Source organism: Nicotiana sylvestris, chromosome 10 (assembly GCF_000393655.2).
Source record: "Nicotiana sylvestris chromosome 10, ASM39365v2, whole genome shotgun sequence".
NCBI classification, from domain to species: Eukaryota; Viridiplantae; Streptophyta; class Magnoliopsida; order Solanales; family Solanaceae; genus Nicotiana; species Nicotiana sylvestris.
Genome location: NC_091066.1, coordinates 72,097,781 through 72,109,230, shown reverse-complemented (window position 1 = coordinate 72,109,230; position 11,450 = coordinate 72,097,781).

The window sequence follows — 11,450 nt, the reverse complement described above, 5'->3', positions numbered from 1 at the left end:
AGTGAGGGCAGCACCTGTTGATCCCCCAGTTGCCCCGGCTCCAGATCAGGCTCCAGCAACACCAGTTCAGGCACCAGTTGTGCACATCGTGATTCCAGGTTTTTCAGGAGGCCTTGGCACAGATCTTATCAGTTTGCACTGGCCTGGCTCAGGTAGTTTCAGCCACTACCGCAGCAGCTACTTCACAGGCCGGGGGAGGCAATCAGATCGCCGCTACTCGCACACCTGAGCAGGTAATGTAGGGACTACAGATGCCGGGGGCACCTCAAGCTCAGCCGGTTGCACCAGTTCAGGAGTTCATGGTACCGGTTATGTCGGATGATAAGCAACGTCGTCTTGAGAGGTTTGGTAGACTCCAGCCTCTGTCATTTAGTGGTGCTGAGGGCGAGGATGCCCAGGGTTTTCTTGACAAGTGTCAGCGGATGCTCCGTACAACAGGGATCCTTGAGTCTAGTGGTGTAGCATTTACCACCTTTCAGTTCTCGGGGGTTGCCTTTACTTGGTGGGAGGATTTTGAGAGGCGTAGGCCTGTCAGTGCAGCACCCCTTTCTTGGTAGCAGTTCTCCACTCTCTTCTTCGAGAAGTATGTACCGCAGTCCCGTAGAGAGGAACTACGTAGGCAGTTTGAGTGGTTGACGCAGGGGGGTATAACCATGACTTAGTGTGAGATGAGGTTTTCAGAGTTGGCTCATCATACCATTTGGATGATTCCAACAGATCATGAGAGGATCAGGAGATTTGTGGATGGCCTTAACTACCATCTCCGTATTCTGATGACTAGAGAGAGTATTGGGTGCTATGTTCGAGGAGTTAGTTGATAGCGCTCGTGAGATTGAGATGGTTTGCCGTAGGGAGCGAGAGGAGAGGGAGGCCAAGAGGCCTCGAGGATCGGGCAATTACAGTGGAGCTCCGTCGAGGAACCAGTCCCAGCATGGTAGAGGTCATTCTTTCAGGCCTGCTTAGTCGGCCCATCCAGAGTATCATGGGGCATCTTCAGGTCGTGGTCATCAGGGGTCCCAGTAGGGCCAACCTTTATTCAACGCCCTCCCAGCTCAGAGTTCATCTCATGCCCCATCAACTCAGGGTTATTCTGCGCCGAGTGCAACTGCTAGTCACTCTGGTACGAGGGATTCCCTTCAGTCCCCATCTCCAGCACCGGGTAGTTGTTATGAGTGCGGAGAGTTTGGACATATGAGGAGGCAGTGCCCTCGACTTCGTGATGGTCAGTTTCAGCAAAGGGGTCAGCCCTCAACTTTTGCTCTAGTTACTTCACCACCCACCCACTCAGCTAGGGGTGGAGGTCAGGCAGTCAGGGGTCTCCCCAGAGGGGGAGGTCGATCAGGCAATGGCCAGGCTCATTTCTATGCTATTCCAGGCAGGCCGGATGCTATTGCTTCAGATGCTGTCATTACAGGTATTGTTTCAGTATGCCACAGAGATGCCTCAGTATTATTTGATCCCGGTTCCACCTTTTCTTATGTGTCATCATACTTTGCTCGTTATTTGGGTACGTCCCGTGAGTTTCTTGCTTTACATGTTCATGTATCTACCCCTGTGGGCGATACTGTTATTGTAGACTGTGTGTACCGGTCATGTGTGGTGACTATTGGGGGTCTGGAGACCCGAGTAGATCTATTGCTATTGAGCATGGTGGATTTTAATGTCATTTTGGGCATGGATTGGCTATCTCAGTATCGTGCTATTCTAGACTATCATGCTAAGACAGTCACTTTGCTATGCTGGGTGTACCGCGAATCGAGTGGTGTGGTGTGACTGATTATGTTCCTAGTAGAGTGATATCTTTCTTGAAGGCCCAGCGTATGGTTGGGAAGGGTTGCCTTTCATATTTAGCGTTTGTGAGGGATGTAGGAGCTGAGACTCCTAGCATTGATTATGTTCCAGTTGTGAGGGATTTTCCCGATGTGTTTCCTGCAGACCTGCCGAACATGCCACCAGACAGGGATATTTATTTTGGTATTGACCTGGTGCCGGGCACTCAGCCCATTTCTATTCCGCCATATCGTATGGAACCAGTAGAGTTGAAGGAATTGAAAGAATAGCTTCAGGAACTCCTAGATAAGGGGTTCATTCGGCCTAGTGTGTCACCTTAGGGTGCACCGGTTTTGTTTGAGAAGAAGAAGGATGGCACGATGAGAATGTGCATTGATTATAGGCAACTGAACAAAGTAACAATTAAGAACAAGTATGCTTTACCTCGCATTGATGATTTATTTGATTAGCTTCAGGGAGCGAGAGTGTTCTCCAAGATTGATCTTCGTTTCGGTTATCACTAGTTGAAGATTAGGGATTCAGATATTCTTAAGACTGCCTTCAGGACTAGATATGGTTATTATGAGTTCCTTGTGATGTCTTTCGGGCTAACCAATGCCCCAGCAGCATTCATACATTTGATGAACATAGTGTTCCGGCCTTATCTAGATTTGTTCATCATTGTATTCATTGATGATATTTTGGTGTACTCGCATAGTTAGGAGGAGCACGCGGAACATTTGAGAGTTGTGTTGCAGGGATTGAGGGAGGAGAAGCTTTATGCAAAATTCTCCAAGTGTAAGTTTTGGCTCAGTTCAGTGGCTTTCTTGGGACACGTGGTGTCCAGCGAGGGTATTCAGGTTTATCCAAAGAAGATAGAGGTGGTTCAGAGTTGGCCTAGACCGTCCTCAGCCACAGAGATTCGTAGCTTTCTTGGGTTGGTAGGTTATTATCGCCGGTTTGTTCAGGGATTCTCATCTATCGCATCGCCCTTGACCAAGTTGACTTAGAAGGGTGTTTCATTTGTATGGTCGGATGAGTGTTAAGAAAGCTTTCAGAAGCTCAAGACATCTTTGACCACAACTCCAGTGTTGGTTTTGCCATCAGCTTCAGGTTCATATACCGTGTATTGTGATGCTTCGAGAGTTGGGATTGGTTGTGTATTGATGCAGGAGGGTAGAGTTATTGCTTATGCTTCTCGTCAATTAAATCCCCATGAGAAGAACTACCCCGTTCATGATTTGGAGTTGGCTGCCATAAACATGCATTGAAGATTGGAGGCATTATTTGTATGGTGTATCTTGTGAGATATTCACCGATCATCGCAGTCTTTAGCATTTGTTCAAGCAAAAGGATCTTAATTTGAGGCAGCGGAGATGGTTGGAGTTGCTTAAGGATTATGATATCACCATATTGTATCATCTGGGAAAGGCCAATGTTGTGGCCGATGCGTTGAGCCGAAAGGCAGTGAGTATGGGGAGTTTGGCATATGTTCCAGTTGGGGAGAGACCTTTTGTAGTTGATGTTCAGGCCTTGGCGAATCGGTTCGTGAGGTTGGATATTTCGGAGTCTAGTCGGGTGTTGGCATGTGTGGTTTCTCGGTCTTCCTTATATGATCGCATCAGAGAGCGCCAGTATGATGATCCGCATTTGCTTGTCCTTAAGGACAGGGTTCAGCATGATGATGCCAGAGATGTGACCATCGGTGATGATAGTGTGTTGATGATGTAGGGCTGGATTTGTGTGCCCAATGTGGATGGGCTTAGAGAGTTGATTCTGGAGGAGGCCCATAGCTCGCGGTATTCTATTCATCTGGGTGCCGCGAAGATGTACCAGGATTTGAGGCAGCACTATTGGTGGAGAAGAATGAAGAAAGATATTGTGGGATTTGTAGCTCGGTGTTTCTACTGTCAGCAAGTAAAATATGAGCATCAAAGACCAGGTGGCTTGCTTTAGCAGATGGTTATTCCCGAGTGGAAGTGGGAGAGGATCATTGTGGACTTTATGGTTGGACTTCCTCGGACTTTGAAAAAGTTTGATGCTATTTGGGTGATTGTGCATCGGCTGACCAAGTCCGCGCACTTCATCCCTGTGTGTACTACCTATTCTTCAAAGCGGTTGGAAGGGATTTATATCCGGGAGATTGTTCGGTTGCATGGTGTTCTGGTTTCCATCATCTCAGATAGAGGTACTCAGTTTACTTCCCAGTTTTGGAAATCTGTTCAGCGAGAGTTGGGTACTCAGGTGGAGTTCAGCACAGCTTTTCATCCTCAGATGGACGGACAGTCCGAGCGTACGATTCAGATATTGGAGGACATGTTGCGTGCTTATGTTATTGACTTTGGAGGTTCATGGGATGAGTTTCTATCGCTTGCAGAGTTTTCTTACAACAACAGCTACCAGTCGAGTATTCAGATGGCTTCGTATGAGGCTTTGTACGGGAGGCGGTGTAGATCTCCAGTTGGTTTGTTCGAGCCCGGCGAGGCTAGACTATTGGGGACAGATTTGGTTCAGGGTGCCTTAGAGAAGGTGAAGGCGATTCAAGAGAGGCTTCATACAGCGCAGTCGCGTTAGAAGAGTTATGCAGACCGGAAGGTTCGAGATGTGTCCTACATGGTCAGTGAGAAGGTCTTGCTGAAGGTTTCGCCCATGAAGGGTGTTATGAGGTTTGGGAAGAAAGGAAGTTGATTCTGCGGTTCATTGGGCATTTTGAGGTGCTTCGGAGGATTGGGGAGGTGGCTTATGAGCTTGCTTTGCCACCCAGCTTGTTGAGCGTGCATCCGGTATTTCATGTTTCTATGCTCCGGAAGTATATTGGGGATCTGTCTCATGTTTTGGACTTTATCATGGTTTAGTTGGATGATGATTTGACCTATGATGTGGATCTAGTAGAAATTTTGGGTCGTCAGGTTCGAAAGTTGAGGTCAAAGGATATAGCTTCAGTGAAAGTGCAGTGGAGAGGTCATCCCGTGGAGGAGGCTACCTGGGAGACCGAGCGGGAGATGCGGAGCAGATATCCTCACCTGTTTGAGTCTTCAGGTATGTTTCTTGACTCGTTTGAGGACGAACGTTTGTTTAAGTTAGGGAGGATGTGACGACACGGCCAGTCGTCTCATGAGTTACCGCTCCGTTTTCCCCTATTTTAGCTTTATTACGCTTCGTTATCCATGTTTTATGTGATCGGGTTGATTAGTTCGAGTTCGGAGAGGATTTGGTAAGAAATGATACACTTAGTCTCTTTTAAGAAGGCTTAAGTTGGAAAACTCAACCGGATGTTGACTTATGTGTTAGAAGGTTCGGAAGTGACTTTCGATGGTTCGGTTAGCTTTGGGAGGTGATTTGTGACTTAGGAGCGCGATCGTAATGGGTTTTGGAGTTGTAGAGAAGATTTAGGCTTAAAGAAGTTGATATTTTGGCGGTTCCGGTTGATAGGCGAGATTTTGATATAGAGGTCGGAATGGAATTCCGAGAGTGATAGTAGTTTTGTTGTGTCATTTGGGATGTGTGTGCAAATTTTAGGTCATTCGGACAAGATTTGATAGACTTTTTGATCGAAAGCATAATTTAAGAGTTCTTGGAGTTCTTAGGCTTGAATCCCCTGTTAAATTAGTGATTTGATGTTGTTGTGAGCGTCCCGAGGTTTTGAACAAGTTTGAACGATGTCATGGGATGTGTTGGTGCAATTTGTTTGGAATTCTAGGAGTTCCGGGTAGGTTCCGGGATGTTTTAGGCCAAAATCATAGCTGTAGCAGGTCCAGAAAGGTTGCAGGCCTCGGAACCCACCCACGCGGACCGCACAAAAGGAAGTGCAGCCACTGTATGTGCTATGCGGACTGCACAAAATGAAGTGCGGCCGCTGTGGTTTTATGTAGGCCGCGGTGGTTTTGTGCGGGCCGCGGTGGTTTTGTGCGGACCGCGGTGCTTTTGCGCGGACCGCGGTGGTTCTGTGCGGACCGCGGAGGCTGAGATCTGAGGGGTACTCTATAAATACGAGGTTTTGGGTTTTATTTGATATTTTGACCTACAGAGCTCGAATTTTGGCGATTTTTCGAAGGTTTTTCAAGAAATTCATCAGGGTAAGTGATTCTAACTCAGATTTGGCTAGAGTACATGAATCTATCATTTAATTCATGATATGGGATGGAATTTGGGAAGAAAATTGTGAAATCTTTCAAAAATGTAAAATGATGATTTGAAGGACCAAATGGAATCAGAATTGGATAATTTTCATATGGTTAGACTCGTGAGAGTATAAGGATTCAAGTTTTGTGAATTTTGTCAAATTCTGAGATGCGGGCTCGGGGGTCAGGTTTGACCAAATTTTAGAATTTTGTGGTAATTCGATTGTTTTCGCTTGGGCTTTGTTCCTTTATCCTATTGTGATGTATTCGTTCTAATTTTGGATAGATTCGACACACATGGAGGCCGATTCGAGGGGCAAAGGCGTCGCGAGATAGAGATTTAGCCGGTTCGAGGTGAGTAATGAATGTAAATGATGTCCTGAGGGTTTGAAACCCCGGATTTGCACATTGGTATGCTATATTTAGGTGATACACGCACTTGATGATGAGCGTGGGGTCGTTTATTATTGGGGATTGTGACTTGGTCCGTCCCGAGTGATGCTTTTACCGCGTATTTTGGTTGAAACTTATTTGTTCTCATCAATGTTTGAACTGACTGCCATATTTGGGCTTTGTGCCAATTATTTGAAACCTCCAGGGAGTTTTATCACTATTTCCTCAATGTTTTGACTTATTGCTTGAACTCAGTCGTACCGTTTTCCACTGTTTTATAACTCAGCCACTTTTTACTCGGTTTTGAAACTAAAATGATATATTAAATGATGTTTTCGGCTGAGAACTATTGTTTTACTAATGCCCGAGGGGCTTATATGATTTTTGGACTGAGTACGGCCAAGGGCCAAATATAAAGATACTATGGGATTGGGCTACGCGCCGCAGCAGTGTTATGCTGATATTGATATGAGGCCGAGGGCCTAGATTTGTTGTGCTTAGGCCGTAAGGGGCCCCTCCCGGAGTCTGCACACCCCTAGTGAGCGCCGTCGACGATAAATGTATGGATCGGGCTGCACGCCGTAACGGGTACTATAGGGTACCGTTCTATGTGTTGATTTCCTTTATATGTCTGTCACTTAACTGCTTATTTGTTGTAGCATTTCCATATTTCGTTTCCATTGGTTTATTGCTTTCATATTACTTGTTTAAAATGTCGCATTATAGATTACTCTGTGTTTCTCCGTGATTTATTATTCTCAGTCATTATTTATACTTATTACTCACTGGGTCGGAGTACTCACATTACTCCCTGCACCTTGCGTGCAGATCCAGGTGCATCTGAGGATGAGTGAGGATTTTCAGTTGAGCAACGCATAACTGGGAGCATCGAGGTAGCTGCATGGAGTCCGCAACCCTGATCTCTCCTTTCTATCCTTTTGTTTTATCCGCATTCCCTAGATTGATATGTATTAGGGTGATAAACTGGTATTAGAGGCTCAGACTTGTGACACCGGATCTATATGGGCTATGTAGTAGTAGTTTTATCATTTGAAACTCCGCTATTTAACTCTGGTTTCAGACTTTTAATATGGTGTTTTGGTAATTTAACTGAGTTAGCTAATAATGAACTATATAAGAAATGGGTTGAGGTTGTTAATTGGTCAGGCTTGCCTAGCAGTGTGTTGGGCGCCATCAGGACCGGGGTTGGGGTCGTGACATTCAGGATTAAATTGATGTTCCTGGTGTTGATGGCTCGAGAAAGATGATCATCGAAGGGGTTTAAAGTTGGTAGCGATATATTGATCCAGGTGCTACAGGGATGGATTTTTTATTTAAGGCAACAACTTGGCAATGAAGGATGCGGAAGGACATGTGGGAGGTGTCTTACGGTGGTTAAATTTCTAGAAGGCCAGCTGTAAGAAACAAGAGTCGGTTAGTTGCTTAAAGAAGTGAGTTTGACCAAAGCAGAAGAGTGGCAGAGTAGCATATGGGTTTTGTGGCAGGATGACAACACGCCTTGAGAAAATTTTAGAGTGGTGTGGGATTCATGGTAGATAGTGACTGGGTATACGGACTTAATTTGGAATATTGGCTATTATACAGTGGGAGTTTGGATACAACGACAGAAAGGAGTTGCTTGATATGAAGAAAGATACAACATGACTTTGGATTAGAATGTATTGTCTCACCTTTAGTTGAGGTCCGTGAGGGGTGAACGGACTTGTACAGCTAGTGAATGAGCACGGGCTCAGGATGGGTTACCGATTTTGTAGTAATCTCACCCAGTGCAGTGACATTGGAAGATGTCAGCATGCAATTTCCACATGTGGGTTATCTCCTATGAGCATTTTAGTGGTCGCGTGGTTGACGAAGCTTCTATAAACAATTCTTCTAGCTATCTGGTAAGAGGTTGAATATGTAAATGTGGCTAGTGATTCAGAGTGTTCATGAAATGCTTTACAGAAGGATTTCGAGGAATTTGGCGGGTTGATTGTGCAAGATCATGTCAATGGGGGATAAAGAATCTTGGTGGGACCAGAGTTATGCAATAGTAGCTTCAATCTAAGTGGGAGAGCCCCACCGCCTATGATTAGAATGTATGGTTATCTACATGTGAGGTTTCTGGTTATCGGCATATTGATGGGTTATTACGACATAGGAAAGAGGACATCAGTGATAATTGAGCAAAGGATTCGAGTCTGTAGTACAGTGGAGTATCGAGCTTTTGCAGCAGATTATGAAAGGGGCTTGAAGTGTTCTATATTATCTTCGGTCTGCAGTGTAGCAATGGAAAAATAGGAGGAAATAACTTTGGAATCATAGGGAAATTATCAAAATAGGTGTACCAGCTAAAAATGCAAGTATGCGCACAAGGAGAGTAAGAGATAGTTCGTGGATTTTGGACGACATGGTCTCGTGAAATGAGGTCACTCAAGATGAGTACGGATTTGGGTTCATTATGTTTTGAATAGATTCCTAAGGCAAGTCTAGAGTAAATTAGAAGAAGTCGGATCGATTAGCAATGGTTGAATTGGCATAATGGTGGCAATGACCAGTTCCTTCAATGTGTTAAGTTATACATGTGATTTGTAGCGATACATATGAGGCTTAAAAGCTGCCGTAATTGATTTTTATTTGGAGGAATTCGAGTATTATGGCATGTTATGTATAGATGGATCCCAGAAGAATTATGGTGGTTTAGACCACTACTCGAGGTTTGTATTTTTTTTGCGGTTATGGGAATTCAGTCACGTGTTGCAATGGTTCTCTGGAAATGAGTTAAGTGAAAGGTTCATATATGATGAAGTGTATATTCTATTAGTGCTTTAGGATTTATGATGAAATTCTTATACTCTCGCGTATTAGCATGTTACGTGCAGTGAGCAGTTTGAAGCTAAAAATCACGGTTGCGGTTCGGTGTTGACAAGAATGTCACGAGCTCAGATGAGCAAGAAAGGATTTAGGTGTTTAGGGTAAGTTGGTAATGTCTTCAGCGTCACCTGAGATCGGTGTCCTATGTAAGAGGCTTTGCGTACTGATTGCGGATTCTTGATTTTCTTTACAACATTAGTGTGGCCGATTGTATGGATGTGCAGACTTGTTACCTGGTGCAGAAGGTCATGGGAGCGTATCCCACGGGAAGATGGTATAAGTGTGACATACAGTCACTTGACTGATTGAAGATTTAAGACCAAGTATGGAGATTATGGTACTATCGCTAATGTGAGAGTTTAGTCCTGGAAGGAGCTCTATTCATTTGGTTGCGAACGGTGGATGCTTGTTCTGAATTGACGGTTGTTCTTGTGTGTCATGGGAAAAGGGGTTGTGTGGATCCTTGAAAGGTTATTAGCCCAGTGCGGTATAATCAGAATCGGCTTGAGGTTCGTGGGTGGACCTAAATGTGAATGTGGGCTCTATATTAGGTCGGATGTGTTCATTTCAGCATAGCGTTGTTTACGGAGGAGTTTCGGGCCTTGGATGTTATTTTTGTCATCAACTATTTCGTACAATATCTATTGTGCCATGTGGGTTGTGAGATGGTATGATTATTTGCACTCGTATTGAGACCCCATGTAGTTGTGGTGTTGTGAGAGCAGGATGGCTCTCGAGATGCAGGTCATTTATTGCACCTTAGTTTTGCTTGAGTTTTTAACCGTATGACGCTATCCGTCTCCCCAAGATTTGTATTATGCACTTTCTGTGCTTGTGGTTGAAATTCGAGTATTTCGTAGGTATAAGCATTTTGGCTTGATGGGTACTTCCCTATTTATTGTCTTATGTGGATCGGGTGGCATGCCGACACGGGTATCATGGTTGGATCGGGTTGCACACCGCAACGGTATCATATGTGGATCGAGTTGCACGCCGCAACAGTGTGATGTTGAGTACCGTTTCCCATATCTATTATTGTGTGTTTGCTTTTCATTTTCTGAGGAAGGGTCATAACATCTTTTCGGTTATTTAAATTAGTTACGTGGGTTGAGTAGTTCTTTCCGGAGTTCATTTTCCTTATATCACATTCGAGTTTGTATCTTGTTGGCACCTTGTGGCATCATATAAGACTTTTGGCAGTGTCTGAGGTGGCTTATTGCCTGAGCAGCTTATACTGAGTAAGATGAGACTATTGGACTTGGGATTAGTGCAATCAGATTTATATGAAGCGTATTCAAGATCAAATACCGTTATTTGGTTCATAATGAGGTAATAGTTCTGGTCAAGAGGAGGAACTCAATGATTTGTTGACTCGGCAGTTGGTTATGAATTTCTACAAATCTCTTCCGTCATGGCAGCATTACAAGAATCGGAACAGAACTTATATGTGTAATGAGGTGTGTTGTGAGCATCGGATCCGTGGAATTTCGGCTATGGTTATTATAGGATGTCGTTATGGTCATGTGAGTTATGTAGTACATAGTGTGGATTCAGCAAGGGTATGCAATCAAGTATTGGTATATCGCGTAGTGACTATACAGTGTTCGTATGTTGGAAACGGGTCTGGCAGAGAATTTCGGATGCTGGAATTGGGCTCTAAGGCTTATTTCACAAAGTAAAAGGGAGAATCTTCAAACTGGCTCGAGATATTGTGCTCAACGGAGTTGTGGTAGCAGGGTTACGTGCATGAGGTGTTAAAGAGTGATTACAGACAACTCCAGAGCAGTTCTTATCACGTTCGAGGGTGAACGTATGTTTAAGTGGGAGAGAATGTAACGACTCGACCGGTCATTTTGAGCTCTAGTACGGCGTTCAGCGGTTTGAGGCCATGATAGCTTTGCTTCAAGTATTATGACTTGTACGTATGGTCGGAAATTGAAATTCGGGAAGTTCAGAGTTGATTTGAAAAGAAATTCTCATTTCGAAAGCTTTAAGTTGGAAGAATTAACTAAGCTTGAATTTTTTAGTAAACGACCTTGGAATCGGGATTTGAAGGTTCCAACAGGTTCGTAGGATGATTTTGGATTTGGGCGTATGTCCAGATCAGGGTTTGGATGACCCGAGAGCGTTTCGACACCTATTGTGGAAAGTTGGCATTTGGAAGGATTTCATAAATTTGGGGTGGAAGTGTATTTTAATGTTATTGACGTCCGTTTGGGATTCCGAGTCTAGGAATAGCTTCGTATGTTGATTCTGGTATTGGGAGCGCGTCCGGATGTGGAATTGGAGGTC